The 19,501-nt window shown below is 33.6% G+C and overlaps 1 protein-coding gene across 3 annotated transcripts in view; it reads left to right on the forward strand.

Moving 5' to 3' along the window:
- The window catches only part of LOC118184298 (protein O-mannosyl-transferase TMTC2-like), a 797,990-nt gene that overhangs the window by 543,775 nt on the left and 234,714 nt on the right, over positions 1 to 19,501 (forward strand). The window lies entirely within an intron of this gene.

Genomic DNA, 19,501 nt, shown 5'->3' on the forward strand with positions numbered 1-19,501 from the left:
TACTTCGTCTGGCAAGAGCCTTGAGCACCATATTTAGAGGGCCCCCATACCGCATAGAAACTCTACATTTACAATCATCCATGCCTTCTCCTGGATTCGAACTCCGGCCCTTCGTTACTGTAGTTAGAGTCACTATTCACTATCATGGTTGGGCCACGAAATTAATATGAAGACATTTAATTAAGCTATCTGTCAAAGTTGGGAAAAATTAAATTGTAATTGAAACATGTAAGTGCAGTTAATTTGTAATTATAATTGCATTGTAACTATCTAATAACAATTGCAATGTAAATTACGTTGCAGTTACAATTACGAAGTAATCGTGTAATTTAATTACGACTACTTTGCAACTTTGGAATTTACTTGCAATTGCAAAGTAATTATATAATTTAATTACAATTACAATGCAACTTTAATTGTAACTGTAGCAGAAAAATTATAATTATGTTATGGGGTTTTCCTTTATATGGTAGAAGTTAATGAGTCCAAACCTCTTAACAAGACAAGTTGAGAACTGTCGCTATGTCTGAAAGTGACCACAAAGTCAGACAAAGTTTTAAATATTTTTTTTATTTATTTAAATAAAACTTAGAACATCAGTACACGTTCTTGCGATAGCATAATCAACCATAGCCTCGTGGTGATTTAACGTAACAAAAAGAGTCAATTTCAATTTAAAACGATGAATATTATTAAAAGACTATACAACCGAATTTTAATCTAAGCTGGCTCAGAAATTCTAACCGGCGTATCTAATTTAGTTCTCGGCTGCGATATAACGCAAAGCCGAATAATTACAATTTGCTGGAGCTGGCAGGAACTAAACGTAGCATGCACACATTCTCTCTTATAATTCAACAACCTTAGCTTAAATGCTAGCTAAACCTATTTGCAATATAGTGAGGAAACGGAAAGGAGAAGTTGCAATAAAGACTGAAACTATACACAGCTGGGTAGTTTAAATAATAACCTGACGTAATTAGGAATATAACTGCTCCAATAATTTCAATTACATAGGTTAAGGAGACCTGATCATAACTGAAAACTGCGATAAATGGCAGTGGTCAGAAATGGTTTTGGATAACGAGTTGTTAAATACAACGGAATAATGAAAAAAAAAAATATTTGTATTTTTCATCCTGGATCATTCTGCTTAACTTCTGCATGTACAGTAAACATGTACATAATCTTGTAACAGTAACATAAATTTTAAACTAATCATTTGTTAAATATTGCATATATTTTCAGTAACTATATAAAAGAAATATAGAGAGGAATGTATTTCCAGGAATTAATTTCGGCTGTTTCATGTAAACGCATAACTCTGTTAAACAAATACGTGTGTTGATGTTCACTGACTTATCTGTGGATTTGAGTTATTCGATTAGCGGAAAACAAACAGAGACTGCACACCTGTGGAAAGGGATGCCTTTGTGAGAATTGTTTAAGGGTACTAGTCTTCTATTTTATATCACACAGGAAAGAAATCAGGGAAGCTTCATTTAGTCCTGTCTCAGTAAGGACATCCGTAACAGGACTAAAAAAAATTTCGAAATCTTATCTAGCTGTTCGTTTTAATTGGTAGATATATGATTCTGATTCATAATCATCCAGCTTAATTACTATGTTTACTAAAAATTTCAGTAATAGGATTGATTGCGAATTAGTTTATTATTTAATACAGCACATATTTTCAATAAATAGTTATACAGAATTACTTTTTTTACAAGTGGATGCGCTTGCCCAAACTACTGTTTTCCATAGCTTCAGGTAAAGAAGCATAATATTATTAAGGAGAAATTCTGAAGATGACAGTTCTCGACAAAAAATAGCATTATTCTCTATCTGAGACCATTCTGCTTAATTAAGGTGTGAACTGCAGCTTGTAGTAATAATATTAACTTTGACTTAGACATTTATTAAATACAAAATACAAAAGCGCGTAAGTTTGCTACAAGCGAACTGCTCATGCAAGAAATATTTCGGATAAAAATAAATACGTTGAGCAAAACTAAATATGTTAAGCAAAAATAAATTTGTTAAGCAAAATTATGAGTTGATTGTGGTTTAATTTACCGCGGAAAGCATCTAAGGATAAGGATGCCTTCGTTGAGGACTCTCAAAGGGAAACCGGTTCATATTCACGAAAGGAAAATCACGAAGATAACCAAACATCTAGACTCTTCGCCGGAACTCAAACCCGAATCGATATACCAATATTCAAAAAGCAATGTGATTATTGCTAAGCCATAAATTTAATTCTTTCGCAGTTATATTGCAATTCTAAATACCATTTGTTATAAAAGCAATTGCTAAATTATAGTTGCAGTAATTACCGTTTTAACTATAAGGTAACTACAACGAATAACCCATTGTTTTCAGTCAATAAAGAATAGCTTAAATTTTAAAAGTAAATTAAATATCTTATGCTTTGCTGCATGAAAATATTTTGAGAAACTGCTATACGCAAAAGCACATAAAAATTCAATTAAGATCTTATATTTCGCGCACTGGCAGCACTTGCCGAAAGCTGCTTTTAGATTAGTTCCGTTAATCTCTTCCTTCAGTATTTGAGGCATCATCGTATATACGTTTTTTCCCCTAGGACAATATTTGATATCACATGCAAAAATAATGCTCCTTCCTCAAGGTATAATAAACCGCGAGTACTAATACATTTAATTGTGATTACATATAATTCCATTTAAGGCACATACAGTAACTGCAGCTATAATTTTATTGTAGTTGTAATTACAAATCGTGCAATTACAGTTGCATTGTAATTGAATTAACTGCATTTACAATTATGCTGTAAATGTAACTTGAAAAAAGACTTGAAAAATATGCAGTGCCCTCACCTGGACTCTAATCCTGGACCTCTCGAATACGCGCCGAGTATGCTTCCAGTTATACTACGAAGGCATGCGGAGAGGAAGGGGAAAATACCTTATATACTTCTATTGGAAACCGATCCTCTTTCCAAATCGACCATATACTTCTCATTTTAAAAGACGACTGGGGATTACGGTACCTAGTCGCCAAGTTCTGGTGGTGACGAATTATCATCCACCACCTTACATTTCGAGCGCCATTTGTTGAGTAAGCAGAAGACTTTAAAAATGTGCACTCCTCTCGCCGAGATTCGAACCGTGGACCTCTCGAATACGCGTCGAGTATGCTTCCAATTACACCACGAAAGCATGTGGAAAGGAAGGAGAAAATACCTTATAGTACACTTAGTACATTGTAACTACACTTACATTTCAATTACCCGAATTATAATTGATATTTACCTTTCATTTACAAAGTAATCAATTACATTGTAAATGAATTATACCCAAGTCTGCTGTCCCTGCATATTGGAAATAAGTATATCTATATATTAGTAGATACTAACTACAGAAGTAATATTAAGATGACTACATAGTAAGACAAGCGTGTGTGTGTGTGATTATGGCAAAGCCTCGAGGGCTATCTGCCTAAGGGAAGGGATGCCTTCGTGGAGGACTTTCTAAGGGAAACTGGCTCGTATACACGTTACACATGGGGAAAACCACGAAAACACCCATGCAGCCAGCCCGTTCGCGGGATTCGAACCTCGGACCGAACTACCAGTGTTCAGCGACTTTACCGCTCGGCCGCTGGTGAGCCACATAGTAAGACAATAAAGCACTCAGTGAGCACATAGTAAGACAATAAGACAATAAACAGTTTCTAGCTCTGGGGGAGATATCAAGAGTTCTGAGTCCTTTCATGGTGTTTTTCAGCTTGGCTATATATTACCTATCATTATGATTAAATCATCACCATACTAATATTTTCACCGAAAGATTTAATCCACATTTTCAAAGAAATTCCTAAAAGTGAAAATCTTTCAATTTCTTTTGTAAATATAAAAATGTTTCGTTATTCAAAGCTTCGTATGGTGAACGTTCGCAAAGCAGAGTATTGTCCTTCCCTTGGAACCACTTTACATGATCACGAATATATTTCTAAATGCCACATGTAGTCTGTCTTAGACACGATTCAAATAAAGCAACAATTTGCAAAGTTATCTTCGTAGGTCGGCTTCCCTTTGCAGTGTATGCTACTTTTCTTCTGCAAGTTACGTTATTTATTTGTTGCAGTTCTTTTTTCGCTTTTTATCCGTCATCTTGTGTTAAAGGTCCGCTGAGTGGCGTTCTAGAAGGTAAAAAAGTTAGCATTAAAAAATAAGTCAAAATGTCAAACTCAAAACAAAAGGTGACTTTTTCTTTTGTAGCCAGTTTCCTGTCCCTCACTTAAGGGACTAATGATCTTGCCTCAAAAACCATAATGAAGGCTTCTCTGCCCCTAGCATCACACAGCAAAACATTTTGACACGTTTGGGACTCGTCATATTTTTTTTTTCCTAGACAGAGATGGACGAGATCTTTGCATGATGCTTTGTAAAAATGAAGCTTAGCCGACGCGCTTTTTTTTTTTTTATTTGTGCCACCTTATAGCTTAGCTCCCTAGTTTTGCCTTCCTCGCTCGTCTGTCTCCAGTCACATTTATTTCACTCTTCATTGAAGCTGTTAAGGAAGGTATTCTTTTCACTAGAGCTTTAATTGTGAGATCTTTGTAAAGTACTAATTGATGTGAATAAGTATGAGATTGTGAATTAAGTACAGATGTTTCTTGTGCTATTTCCACACACATTCACGTGTAATTATTCTGAGATGAAAAATGCAGTTTATTAATAACTGCTAGGGTTTGAAGTGTTCTGAAATGGGTTTGTATTAAGTTTGTTGAAGCCTCACGAGATTCACTAATGAATTACCCTAATAATTAATAGATTTCAAACAGATGACTGCTCCATATGCCACTTACGAGGCGTCAGCAAATCTTATCTATGTAATTCCACACGCATAGACTGTTCATTCAGAACCCATCTCGGGACACTGAGAATGTTTACAGCCTTTAAGGATTACGAAAGCTTTTGCACTCACTATTTTCCTTTAATGAAGAAGTAGAAGATAACTGCCTACCAGCTTAAGTTTCTACGTGGCAGAGATCATGCTACCGAGTGAGGAAGTTCTACTGTAAAAGCTCGTCGACAGTAAAAGTTCAAGTAATTACACATATTTAGATTTCAGCGAAGCTTTTGCAATTGTGCAATCTTCATGCATGAGAGAGACACATTCCATTCCACTTAGGAAAACAGTGTGAAAGCACGTCTTGTTGATGATCTCTTGTGGTTGGCCTAGGGTATAATAACTCAATCGCTGTCGACGAAAACTCTCTGAGATTAAAGCCTAACATTTACATTTTTAAATGGGGATTACATTATAATGCTGAAAGTGAAAAGACGTTATGAGAAATATATATTTAAAATGCTATTAATATATCATCAATTATATAAATATTTTTCATAAGCCTTGTTGAATTACGTATGGTATTTGTTTTACGTAATTTAACCTTTATTCTTATAAAAACGAATTATAAAATGGATTCAGAAGACATATTTTGTAACGTCTGGTTAGAAATGCATTGGTTAGAATGAGGGTAGGTGAACTCTCCTGCGGCCCATACACGCTGAACCTACGCCTGCAGTTAGTTCGGAGCAATTTCCTATGACCTCACGAGCACTCTCGTGTCAAACCTACTCACAGTGACTGCAAATGTTCACGCCAGTCTGCTGTTTCAACCTGTTCTGCTTCCATTCATAAACACCACTCAAGGGAGTGTAATTCAACAGGATAAACGCTCGCCCTCATACAGTTGTAACACATGCTGTACAGAGTGTTGATATGTTGCCTTGGCCTGATAGAAATCTTTTACCCAACCATCACATATGGGGCATAATTGGACTATAAATCCAGCGTCACCCACAATCAGCATTAACCGTCCTTTTAATTTACCAACCAAGTACAACAGGCATGGTAATCCATCCCACAAACTGATACATGGCTCTTAAACAACACAATACATACACATTTGCATGACTGCAATCAAAATCCTGGAAATTATTAATGCACCGGCATTTTAAACCTGAAATGGCCTTCTCGTGCTTGCATTAAACTTTGATCTTGAAAATTACATGTATTAAATGTGTTACATAGACAAATACATTGTCCAAATTGCATTACTCTACATTCGTTTTTTCTTGGTGTTGGGGTTTTTCTTTCAACCGATATTATTGACTCATAATTTTAAAATAGCAGACTTCCTAGCAAAATTAAGTATGCTGTGTTAAAATACTCGTCTATATTTCTTCTCGTAACTTGTAATTAAAACCTTAGCTTTATTCTACTTGTAAGTTGTAAGTAAAATTAGAGTAAATAAGAAACGTTTTGTTGCTGACTGCAGTTTCGTTGAAGCTTATTTCAACATTATAAAAACGTTGTTGTTACAGTGGTGAACGCAATAGAAGTGTGGTGTTTGACATGTTTATTTTACTGCATAGTTGAAAGAAGACACAGCAAACCGTTGAGCGAGAACAGGACCCACACCCTTGGTTTCGTACAAGCAGTTAGCCTTTTTTAACTATAACATATATTATATCCATCAAGAACCTTAGAAACGTGAATAGAGAAAGAATTAAACTTGTGGAATATAAACCAGATATTCAACAAAAGAAAAATGCTCCAGGAAGCTTACCTCTAGCCTTAAGAAAGAATATTAACAGCCACAAAAAAGTAAATGTTTAACTAAATACAGTAATTCCATTGAATCTTACTGAGAAGGTAAACTGGAAATTAATTATCGCATCCTCAAAAAGATAATTTAAAAACCAATCAAAAAGGATAGTGGAGTTATGATGATGCTTATGATATCACGTCCTATATCTGCGATAGGTCATTAATGAAATCTGAACAAAAGGGGCAGGTGATGTAATATTTTTATATTTATATATTATAAAACACAATAGTAAAGTAGCAGGTCAAAAAGAGAGAAAATTTCCTAGGAGGTACCTTGAAACGAAAAGATAAATGATGAAAGTTGCAAAGAACCTTGATTTGTTTAAATATATTTAAAAAAGTGTTCACTTCCTTTTGCTTACTACTTAGTATAAAACCGATACATCTTAAAATAATTGCATCCTGTACTGTATATTTACTAACGCTGGTAGAAATGTTGGTTAATACTAATATTGATTTACACGTGCTGAAACTAACTGGTAGATATTGGCAGCAACTGTACATTGCAAACCAGCAATAGATAGTTGAAACTCTTGTTAGTAAATATGCAGTTTATATACTTTATAAACTTGCTGAATTTAAATATTGTGTTTTATTATATAAAATATAGGAGAAATTCTGTAATTTAGCTGTTATTGGAAAATATTAGCAAACTGAGAAATATATGCATAAAACAAGAAATCTTTATTCATTTTCAGTCGCAACGGCTCAGAAAAATTATTAAAATGCATGCTAAATTTCAATGTGTGTATAATCTCACGATTATGAGACGAAATTAAAAGATTTTAACATGTTTTTCTTTTCGCCTGTATTTTTCCTTCATTGACCGTTCTCAGTCTTTAAAATATCAACATTTAACTGAAAGAAATCTCCGAGTAGGCCATCAGAAAGAAGGGAAGTTAAAAAAATACATATTTGCCAAAATTATGGTTCAACTTTTATCATTAAAAACACCGTTTACGGACTACATTACTATTAAATATTTGTTTGGGAAAAAAAAAATATTTTTTTGGCTCTGAAATAACAAATCAGCAAATTCATTTCTTTTGTAAATGCAGAAAATCAAATGCAAATTCCTGTTTCTCTCTCTTTTTTATTTTGCTTTTTCCAGGTAAGGTATTGGCATTTAGATTTATTTTCACAAGAGCTCACAGCTCTTGCAGCTTCAGACAATCATTTTACGCTACTTACAATTCATGATATCCTTTCCTAAATGCAATTTTCGTAAATTGGATTTTTTTTTTTTTTTTTTTTTTTTTTTTTACCTTCACGACAAATTCTTTGCCTCAGAATTTTATTTCAAAGGAAAGCAATATTTTCTGGTTGGAGTTTGAAAGCTATTGGACTCCGTATACTTACCTAATTAAATGCATACAAAGGAGTGTTTTTCGGCTTACTCCGAAGTTCGTGTTGTTGATTTGAAGTGCTAGGAATGTGTCCTCTAAAAAGTAATTTATAACTTTTCGTTTACACTCAGAAAAGTAAAGAAATATTGAAATTGCATTATGTTCTACCACCAAGTTAGTGTTTGCGGGGAGAGTGACTTAAATTATTAAACCTCACACTAAATTTTCTTTCGCACCCAAATGCATTTGTTATTTTTTTAACGTTAGAAATTCCTATTGCGAAAATTTTATTGTTATATGCTGGAAGCAAAAAGTAGTAATTTGGCTATTCGAGGAATTGCATTCAGGCCTTTAATTATCCATCTATTCAGTACGTTTCCATAAGTACGTTTCCATCTATTCATATTTCCTGAAAATCTAATATTTGACAGACTGTTTTCATATGCAGAAGAGATAAAATATTTTCACGCTAGTAATTTCGTCCTTCATTCGAATTCTTGAGCGAAGAGATTGGGTGGACTGCACATTTTGCGGCTTTCCGCTATAAATTACGTAAATATTTCTAGAAAAAGGTGCATATTAGCAGCTTTTGTTTAAGCTTCTGTAGCGCCGTAAGCTTTGTTTTAAAATGATGTCTGTGTATACGAGCCAGTTTCCCTTAGAAAGTCCTCCACGAAGGCATCCCCCCTTAGGCAGATAGCCCTAGTGTGCTTTGCCGCAATTAAATACACCATTAAAATGATGTCTAAAATCTTCCGCTGTGCAGCTGATAATGCTTACAGTATGTACTCCTAATAAGTACTTAATTTTTAGTATCACATATCGCTTTATTATAACCAGATATAACATTTATCATTTGTATAAATTAATGCAATCTTTATCTTTAGAAACACAGTCAAGTGTTTGTCCTAATAACACCTCTTTAATTGATAATATCGATGCAAACTATTTAATAGATTTTTAATGAGTGCAGAAATAAATCATAACGTATATAAAAGAGGTAGACAGACAGACGCAACATATATAAAAGAGGTAGACAGAGTTAAAGGCATAAAAATGATTCCAGAATAAAACGTAATTGTGTTAAAATAAGAATAAATGTTTATGAAATCTGATTTATTATGTACGGTTTCTTCTTCATTAAGAAAGAAATCATCAGTCTAGCATAAGCAATTAATGAAATTGCATAACATAGAATATTATTATGAATTTTTCACCAAAACAGTATGTTTTATCACCAAAATATTCTGTGTGTGGTTTAATTCTTTTACAATATGCATTTATTTCAAAATTTATCGCTTTTTAAACCTATTCAGATTTGACATCTATCGGAAGTGTATTTGATGTGAAATAAAAGAATTGAAGTAAGCTTTCTTAAAATTTAATCATACGAAGACATATATGATTCCAAAGGTTTTAAAATATCCAGAATGAATAATTTATACAATTTTTTCTCCATGAAAATTATAAGGCATTTCTTCCACCTTCCTAGCGTGCCTTCGTGGTGTAGTGGTTCTGCACGCTGTGCCGGTATTCCAGAGGTCCGTGGTTCAAATCCCGGCGAAGGCGGTTGCTAATTTTTCAGCTCCCTGGCCTCGGAAAAAAAATCCTAATGTCTCTACAGTGGCGCCCGAACTAAAAGGGTTGTGGATGATGATTCTCCACACCCAGGATTTGGCGATTGGGTCCCCTAAAAAAAACCCCGTCGCCCTTTAAAAAGGGGAGTATATAAGATATTTCTCCCTCTTTCCTAGCGTGCCTTCGTGGTGTAGACATTCTGCACGCTGGGCGGGTAATCCAGAGGTCCGTGGTTCGATTCCCGGCGAAGGCGGTTGCTAATTTTTCATCTCTCCGGCTCCGAAAAAAAAAATCCTAATGTCTCTACAAAATAAAGCATAAAAATTAGTGGTGTATAAAAATGTTAGCATTCGTTGTCAATGGACCTGCTTCAGTGCTTTTAGTGTTCGAAATGAGAGGTATCATATTTTTCTTGAAGTCTGTACATAAACTGTACATAGCGAAATTGTTAGTTTATATAATTAGTTAAATATAACATAGCTAAAAAGATAACTGGGATGAAGAATAAATACCAGTTTAACTCTCAAAATATGTATTTTGTGGATAATTTCTGTGAAGAAATTTGCTTTTATTATTTATTACAACTGATTGGCTAGTATTAGAGTTGATAGGACCGCTAAACACTAAAATCTCGTTCACCGAGTTTTGCTGGTTTTCTGCAGTGCGATGTAAATACGAAATAAGCTGCGTTTGAAAGTCCTTCCTAAGAGCCCCCTCCCCCCTTTAGGCATATACCTATCGCGTGCACATTTGTAGCCAAAGAAATTATAAACAAGAAAGAAATATGTAAAACTATCTCGTGTTAGCGGAATATTTCTGCTTGAAACTGAATGTGATTATAGTATCTTGAATGTTCTCGCACGTACTTAACTAAAAAGCTTCTGGAACGAAATAGAACTAAAAGATTTGACTGACATTTGCAAAAAGTTAAAAATATTCAAGTAGATGTCTTTAGCTGACTTACATACCATTAATAGTAAAAATGTCTTACGATTGAAATCCTGAAATCGTTAACTAGAAAAATTGTAACATTTGTTTCCGATTTCAATTTGGCTAATGGCAACAAAAGTCAGATTAAATTCTTTTGTAACAAAATATTGAAAATTTCCTTATAGGTGACCTTTAAAAATATGTGGTAGAGCAGCTCGAAAATTTGTTTTTATAAGTTAATACATGTTATTAACTTGCCATCTAATGGACCATCATATTCAAGCTTGTTCTTTCTTTCATATTCACCAACAAAAATGTTTCTTTTGCAATCTTTGGGATTACTTTTGTTTGTAGTTGATTGACAGTTCAAATTGAGATTTTGGAAGAGTCTTGTAACTTGCGACTGGAAGCTTGATGACTGTTCAATTGTGAAAGCATCTTTATTGTATCTCGAAACCTCTTTTCTATGTACATTTTTTTAACTTCCTTTCATTTAAGATTTTGACGTATAAAAAAGGGGAAGAAAACATGCGTGACATGAAATGTTTGAGTGTTCAAAAGCAATCTTCGAATTTCTGATGCCGCTTGAAACTGTCTTCAGTTAACTTTAAAGAAATGTCACCGAGAACACTTGGCGGCAATCATTTCCATGAACAAAAGAATTTTGGCGCCAGTTTCTGCGATCACCTAAACTGTTTCAGAAGAAGTTTTACTAGCTATTTCACACTGTCTAGAGCGAGGAAATTGAAGCTTCTCCCCCCGTCTTCGTCGATGGAAAACCGTTTCTGGCGCCTGCTTCTGTGGTGTGCAGAGCCATTCAATATATTTCACCTTCAATGATTCAGCTGCAGCGGGATGAGTAAATTGAAGGATACTCGAAAATACATAGTTTTATTTTATACCCTTTTTAAAACAAGCTAGTATTTTTAGCCTAATCTTTCAAATCTTCAGTCGTTTTTATTCTTATTATTCGGTTATATTTCTTTCTTTTATAACTTGTGAAGCATAAGTAATAATTCATCAAAAATTAAAACTGAGTTTAGAACATGATTTTAAGCTCTTAAATAGGTAAACATCGTTCTGGCTTCATTTTTTGTTTATCACAGAGGCTCAATACGTCTTTATTTATAGTAACAAGTAGTTGTAAATGTATTGCCTTACATTCAAATATACACTCATATATATTTTTGTAAACGACGTAATATAACATGATCCAGTAACTAAATACTTTGTACAGATAAAGCAAGATTATCTCTTATTTATAATGCTTTTTAAAATAACTTACAATGTTAAAATAAAAAGGAAAGAATCAAGAAAAGCACAGCGATTGCCACTGTAGGATATGTAAAGCATTTCGGACAGAACGATGAGGTTCCAGTTTCCTTTACATCAAGCAAACAACAAAAAACATTAAACGTTTGCGACATATTTTCAAACTTTCTTTTCAAAATCGTTTTCATATTTTGTCTGTAACACAAAGCTTATATCAGCATATATAGAGTTATCTACCTTAACCCTTTCAGTCCCAATTTATTTGTTTAAACGTAAAAAAGTAGCACATGCTCGCCTTATAATAAAGAAATGCACTAATCCTCTATAAAAAGATATGCGCTACAATTTTCAGAGAAGATTTTCAGATTTCTCTCACATGCGTGTAATTCCCTCTAGCATCTTTAAACATCTGCTGGGACTTATATATAACCCATTGAGACTGATAGGGTTAAGAAATATATATATATATATATCAGGGTATAACATCCTGATATATATATATACCAAATTATGCTGCTGTTAAAATTTTTGTGATTTCATTTTTGAATATTATGTGGCTTAACTATGACGAAAGCGATGTTTAATAATACAGTTAAAAAGACAAAATATATTATATTAGCAGCAGTGAGTCCAAGTAGTGAAACTGCGAGATTAGCGAGAGCATAAAAAAACCTTAGGAAACCCTCTGGTGCGACATTAAAAGATGAATTCTTTCAGATTTTTTTTTCCTAAGGAAGGGAGCTTGGCATCCAAACAATAACATCTTCCTCTTCCTTTTGCACTTATGTCGTTCACTCACTTTCGTACATTTACGGTAAAATTATGTTACATTTTTATATAATTTATCAGTTTTATATTATATTTATATTCTTTTGTCTTAGATTTAATTATTTCCATCAGTTCTGGGTTATGAATTTGGCGGAATGTACTATTGTAAAACAACTAGCTGCGTTTTACAATCATATGTGGTCCCAGAACGAAATGAGCCATTTTACATTAATTCCTGTTGGTAAAATTGTATTGATTAGTGACTATAAGGAACGAATTAAATTCGTAATCGAGCTTTCATTGTAATTTATAAAAATTACCTGATGCTTTGTATTGTTTTAATGAATTACTTTGATGCTTCCTTAAAGCATCATACTTGTATGTGCAAAGCCTTAATTAGCAAATGCTTAAAAATAATTAATTTTTCTCAAACAGATGCTTACCTTTCACCAAATACTGATAGTCAGAAATTGTAAGGATTTGTAATGTTTGCTCAGTACCAGAGTTATGCCGAGCAGTGCCGTTATAACGAGCGCAGTGGAGAGTCGAATTACCGCATTAAGCAACATAAGCTTCCACTTTCGATTTTACGGTTTGGATTTTCAAGCACGACTCAGTAGCAAGTCGACTGCGAGTCGTGTCTGCTCTAAGTCATTCAGAACTGCTTTAGCCAATTACTGATGCTCCACAATTTCACTTAACTTAGGGATTGTGAACAAATTTAAATTCGTGAAATTTTATCTCCCCCTTGAAAATCTTAAATGATGTGCTATGGTTTTATATTATAGCACAAATTAAAAATTGTTTTTTATATTTAAGCTTTCATTCACATTCATATCTAAAAGGAAATGGATTTAATTTATAACTTACGGAAACACGAGTACATAAATTTCAATAGTAAGAGTAGAAGCTAAAGCTCAAATATCGCTGTTAAACTGTCTCAAGCCATAAGTAAGCATTAAGAGTCTCAAATAGTCCTATCTCTCTTCTTACGTATTGCTTAGAAATAACTAGATTATTTTCTCTTGGTTTTTATCTCCAGCGTTTCTGAAGGCGATCACTAATGTAATGTCTTTGTTAATACGACTCTCATTAATTTCAGTTATATTTATTTTAGGACCCCTGAAACTTCTTGTTCTTTTAAGCTTTTCTTCTAAAAGCATAGATTTCAATAAAATTATTACTGTTTTAAAAAGAGAATGCGATAAAAAGGGATAAAACTCATATACGTTCTTGCAACCAAATTTATCTTACGTTAATATCGCCTCCAGGATAGCCTCTTATAATGACCCCGATATACCACATTTGATGCAGTGAAGCCGCTTTGTTCGCGTGAATCTCCTGCGCTCATCCCATGTGAATGACAGCCGTAGTGTCCAGCCCTTATTTGAAGTAGCTCCCAGGCATTAGCTTTACTGCTTTTTCCTTTGACATCTTTCGCTTCGTTTCACCCGTGTTGTCCTTTTAGCCTTCTGGGATCGCGCAACTAATGATGTCCGTTGGTAGGGTGGACTTATTCTGGTAACTAATCTGCCGCATGTGCTTCGAACATTTAGCCTTGAGGATGTTACGCGGTAAAGATATTTCTGTCTAGTAGCTAGGCTGAGAGCTGAAAGGATTAAGGAGCCTTACGAAGCATTTCTGGGCAACTCAAAGTTAATGGCTGCGAAACTGAGTTTCAGGAATTTGATGACGCAATTATTCCTTCATTAGGCAATTGTTTAATGAGGTAAAATGGTTCTGCAAAGTTGTACATAGCGTTATTTAAACGTTTATGTTAATTGAATAGTAGAAAACATGAATGATTTCTCGTCACAGAGTTTTTCTCGTTTCTAAAGGTTCTCGTTTTGCTGTTGTATGCTTCTTTAAAAGAACAACGTAATTATAATTTTGTAAATGTTTTAATCAAACGCAAATAACTTTTAGGTTTTTTATAAGGTACGGTTTTTCATTAAAGTTTTTTGGGGGAAGAAGGATTGTAAAATTAACCAACTATATCTTTCCCGCCTTAAAAACTAACCCTTTCCGCGAGGAAAGCAGATTCTAGGCTTTAATATTTTTTTAGCTTTTCCTAAATTTCTGTTATTTAAACTGTTAATAAATTTTACTTTTCATTTCCTTCGTGTTTTATATTTAAGACTTGTATTTTAATGCTATAGACGTAAAGCGTCTTTGTATTTGTATTTTTAAAAACATATTGTAGAAACTTCGGAATTTCTGTCTAAATTCAAATCACGACTTTTCCTTATATTTCATTAAATTTCATTTTTATTTGCTAATTAATTTGACAAAATTGTTTAAAGCCTCATTTTTCGGCTTTGAAGAAGGAGTTAACTAATTCATTTCTCCTAGGAGCTCTTTTATTTACTCTTAAACAGTAGCAAAGAGAGAGGAATACTCTCCCTTTGCTCCCGTTATTCTAGTTTACTAAGACTATCGAAAACAGTCATTGTAGTATGTGAGTGCACGTACATGCTATTAAAGGTAAATATAAAACTGGCGTACATGAAATTGTTTCTAGCTTTATTTTTCCAGAATTGAACTGAAAAATCATCATAATGAAACCAGGCATCTGAAAAAGGTTAATTTTTTTTACGACAGGACATTGATATGAATGTGAGAAATTTCTTTTGATCTAACATATTACCTTCTCAATTTGTTATTTATATTACTGATAAAATTCTCTTCTAACTAATAAATAAAGTGAGTAAACAAGCCACTGAAACTCTGTTTCTTATTTTCATAGATTTTCCACCTTGAAGTGGTCCTTTAACTAACTGAAATGTGAAATAAGTTGAATATATTTAAAGATTACTAATTTTAAGCATGTAAGTGGATTGTTAAATTTCGAAATTTACTACAAGATTTGAAAAAATAATTGAAATGTCTTTAAAAATCAATGCTATCTTGTGTAAAATGGCAAAAAAGTTCAGATAAATGAAGAAAAAAAATAACTTTTTCTGCGCAAATTGCTTATTTAAAGCGATTTTTCGTTAGGACGATTTACCTAAGATTCTAGAATCGCTTTGTATTCTCCAGTTAAAGGGGAACAAAGCAGGTAAATAAATGCGAAGTTCTTTCTTTCCGATCAATTTAGCTGAAGAAACAATTTTAGTTTTCTAAAGGAGCGTTCGAAAGCGGATAAAGCTGTAAGAGACAAATGGATCGTTTGAATGTTCTTATATACCGAACGAAAGGAAATCTTAGTTGATGCTCTGATATTACCTATTTATTATTTTATTTGCCTTTATATTTATCAGAATATCAAACTGACTGAATATATAATCATTCTACTATCAAACATCTTGATAGTATCTTTGAGCTCTTTGTGTTTCTTAGTATCTGTTGTTATCCTCAGCAAATGCATAGTCAAATAAACGCATTTCAACTAAATGCCACATTCTTTATACCGAATCATCTCTCAAATATGTTACAAAATAAGAAAGAAAATGGGCTAAAAACGATAACGACACTCGTAGTCAATGCAGCTCGGTTCGGTAAAGCGAACACCTACTCTTAGAAATATGGACGCTAGATTTAACGCTTTTGCAGTAGCCATACGCACGATATAAGTATAATCTCCAAATATATCTCATTCACATATAAAAAAACGAGGAGTGAATGTATTCACTCAAAAAATGGGTGTTACATCATAGTTTATCCAAAATGAATTGCATTCAGTACGAATATCATCATCTTTTTTTGACTTGGCAACTGATGGTTCAGAATGCTCGTAACAAACATTTGTCTAAATATTCTTACCTTGATTTAATCCTCCACTAACTGATATTTTTCATCCTTGTCTTGCATACTTATTTATAATGCATTGTAGAGACATTAGTATTGCTTTGAAGCAGGAGTCATGAAAAATGAGCAATGCCCTCGCCAGGACTCGAACTTGGACCTCTCGAATACGCTCCGAGTGTGCTCACCATTACACCAAGAAGTCATGCTAAGAAGGCGCGAGAAATACCTTACATACTCCCCCTTTTAAAAGTCTACTAGGGATAGGGAACCCATTTGCCAAATTCTGGTGATGCAGAATCATCATCACCACCTTTTTTATTTCGGGCGCCACCATAGAGTCATTTTTTTAAGCAGGAGAGATGAAAAATGAGCAATGCCTTAGACGGGACTCGAACCTAGACCTCTCGAATAGGCGCCGAGTGTGCTGACCATTACATCGCGAAGGTATGCTAAGAAGTTGGGAGAAATACCTTATAGCATGTTATTCGTATTTTGTGGTGTCTCTCTCAACATACTATCGGTTTTCCTGTGAGTTATTGCTTCAAACAAAATAGTGCCGAAAGCTTAACACACAATTAAATTAATTATTATAAGCACACTTCCGTTTTAAGTGCTTAACAGAGCAATACCTCTGCATACTGGAGGTTAACTGAACACCAAAACGACTTAACATATTACATAATAGTTACAATCTCAGGTCTCAGCGTAGAGAAGTTACTAACTTTTGTCTAACTGAATTTTGCAGCAATTAACTTAAATCAAACAAGAACATTTCAAGACTAAGTTTGGCTTACGTTTCGCGCTTTTTAGTTACCCCAACTGATTAATTCTTAGAAAGTATAACAAACTGTTCACGGTCCGTTAGTAAGGGTGAACTGGTTCAAGACACTTCTAGATGGCTACCTCGTCATTAACTGGGGTCTTCTTCTTATATAATTTTATACACTGCTTCATTTATACACGCCTCCATTGTTCTGAAAATGACGTTGTAGGCAAAAGGAAAGACAGGAAAATTTCAACTTAAACTGAAGTCGTTTAGAAAAATAAATAAATCATTTATATTTACCGAGTAGAAAACAACAAATGAATGATTACACCAGGAGACTAACATATTTAAATCACACTCTTGTATTTAATTGAAAAGGTGGGGTTTTTTTACGTAATCATCTGACTTATAAAATATAATATTTAAACGTCCTTCTATTACTTGCTGAATGTTTATTTAATGAATGTTTTTAATTTAATATTACCATTTCTTGGAGACGAACGAAAATCATAAGCATAATGAACAAATGAAATATACAAAGGATCTTCGCTGTTTGGGTTACTCCACTAAAATAAATAAAATTTCTATTTAGTGCCAAAGAGCGTAACAAAAAGGACTTCTAACGTAGTATACTCTGCTGTTAATGAATGCATTGAGAGGATTTGAAACATATCTTCTGCAACTCATTCTGTGACCATTTTCCTTTTGAAAGCAGAAACACAAATTCTGTCGCTATGAGGTCATACATATTTTTTCAACTAGCGTTTATATGCTGGCGCACTAGTTTACTGTTCTGAATATTATTACACAAAACATAAACTCATTTACCTTTTACTACGGGAAAACGATTCTTACAGGAAGCTTTTTTTCTCTCTGCCAATGCATTTTCAGTCAGTACCTTTTAAAGTCTTATAATATAAATCATTTTGTCAGTAAAAATTATAATTCTGAGCCAGAAAAAAGCATTCTACTATTTTCTTTTGAAATAAAGGGGACTAATGTATCTGTCTATCTGAAGAAAATATCTTGCAGTCGCAATCAAACTGCTGTATAACCTAAAGCAATCATCAATAAGTGATTTTCTATGGATAATGAAAATACTTATACAAGCCATGCCCTCTAGGAAAATATTTATTGTGCTTCCGATGCAATTTCCATGGTTGAATAACTAAAGGATCCTATCTTTCCCCTAGAATATAATAGAATTCGGAATCTAAAGATGCGAGAAGCGTTAACTAGGAAATGAACATATAAGCATTGACCTTAGTGCAGTTTTCTTGAAAAAATTAATATCATCTTATTCCCATTAAAACACTTGATGGTTTGTTATTTTGTAAAAATTTAATTGCCAAATAACAATATATGTAATCCGTATAAAAGGAATTATGCTTTCGTCTTGAATTTCGTTAGCAATAGTCGTCTATGTTTTAACCATGCGTGTTAAATTAGCTATTTGTTCGATTAATGACTTCACTTGAAAAAGCATCTCTTTTATTACAATCCATTTGCCAGGAAAAAATGTGAACAAGTTAAACGATTTGCCAATATGTAAAGCCTATTTGATTGGATTAGTTTATGACAAAGCCCACTGTCTAAAAAAGGAATGCTTTCGTGAAAGACTTTCGAAGGGAAAGTGGCTCGTATTCACACGTTACACATAGGAAAAACAACCATGCAGCCAACACCGTTAGGTGGGACTGATCCCGGTTGAATTACCTATGATCAACAGTCGTATCCACTCTATCGTTGGTACATTCACAAAAAATTTAAAGCATATATAAATGACACGTAAAGCAAGAATTAAAGAGAAATAATCATTTGAAGAACAATATTGCATTTACATGAAACGAATAAAATATTGAAGAATTTTCTTAAAGTGAATAAATTGCTCATATCTTTTCCGAAAGGTAATCATAAACAGCACTGGATAGAACTACTGAATAAAAAAATTTAACAGGGACATCATTTCCGAAATTTATTACTAGTCTAAGGAGTTTAGTAAACTACTGAATAAAATGGGGCGAAAATATTCCCCATTTATATTACACGAAGCTTCTTCTAAATAACGACTTCAAATGATTGAAAAATAGATATGCGTGGTGAGTCTCCTCAGCGTGTACAAACTTCTGAGAAGATTTAAGTTATTCAAAGACGAATCGGGATCGCGTAGTAGTGCAGGGTGGAAAACGCAGTCGTAACCCAATAGACGGAGTTGTTGGATACGTGGTAAAACAATTCGCGCCAAAAGCTGTCATCCAATAACGGCCTATAAAGGTAATAGGACGGTAGATTTACAAATGCAGAGTTAGCAGGTTGTTCATTGTAAAGTTGATTGGTTAGTTAGTTAAATATAGCAAAGTGCACAAGAACTATTTGCCTAAGGGCCTTCATGGCAGACTTCATAAATAAAACTGGCTTTTATCTGCATTATA

Source organism: Stegodyphus dumicola, chromosome X1 (assembly GCF_044657685.1).
Source record: "Stegodyphus dumicola isolate Sdum_Otavi_A_Nest chromosome X1, ASM4465768v1".
NCBI classification, from domain to species: Eukaryota; Metazoa; Arthropoda; class Arachnida; order Araneae; family Eresidae; genus Stegodyphus; species Stegodyphus dumicola.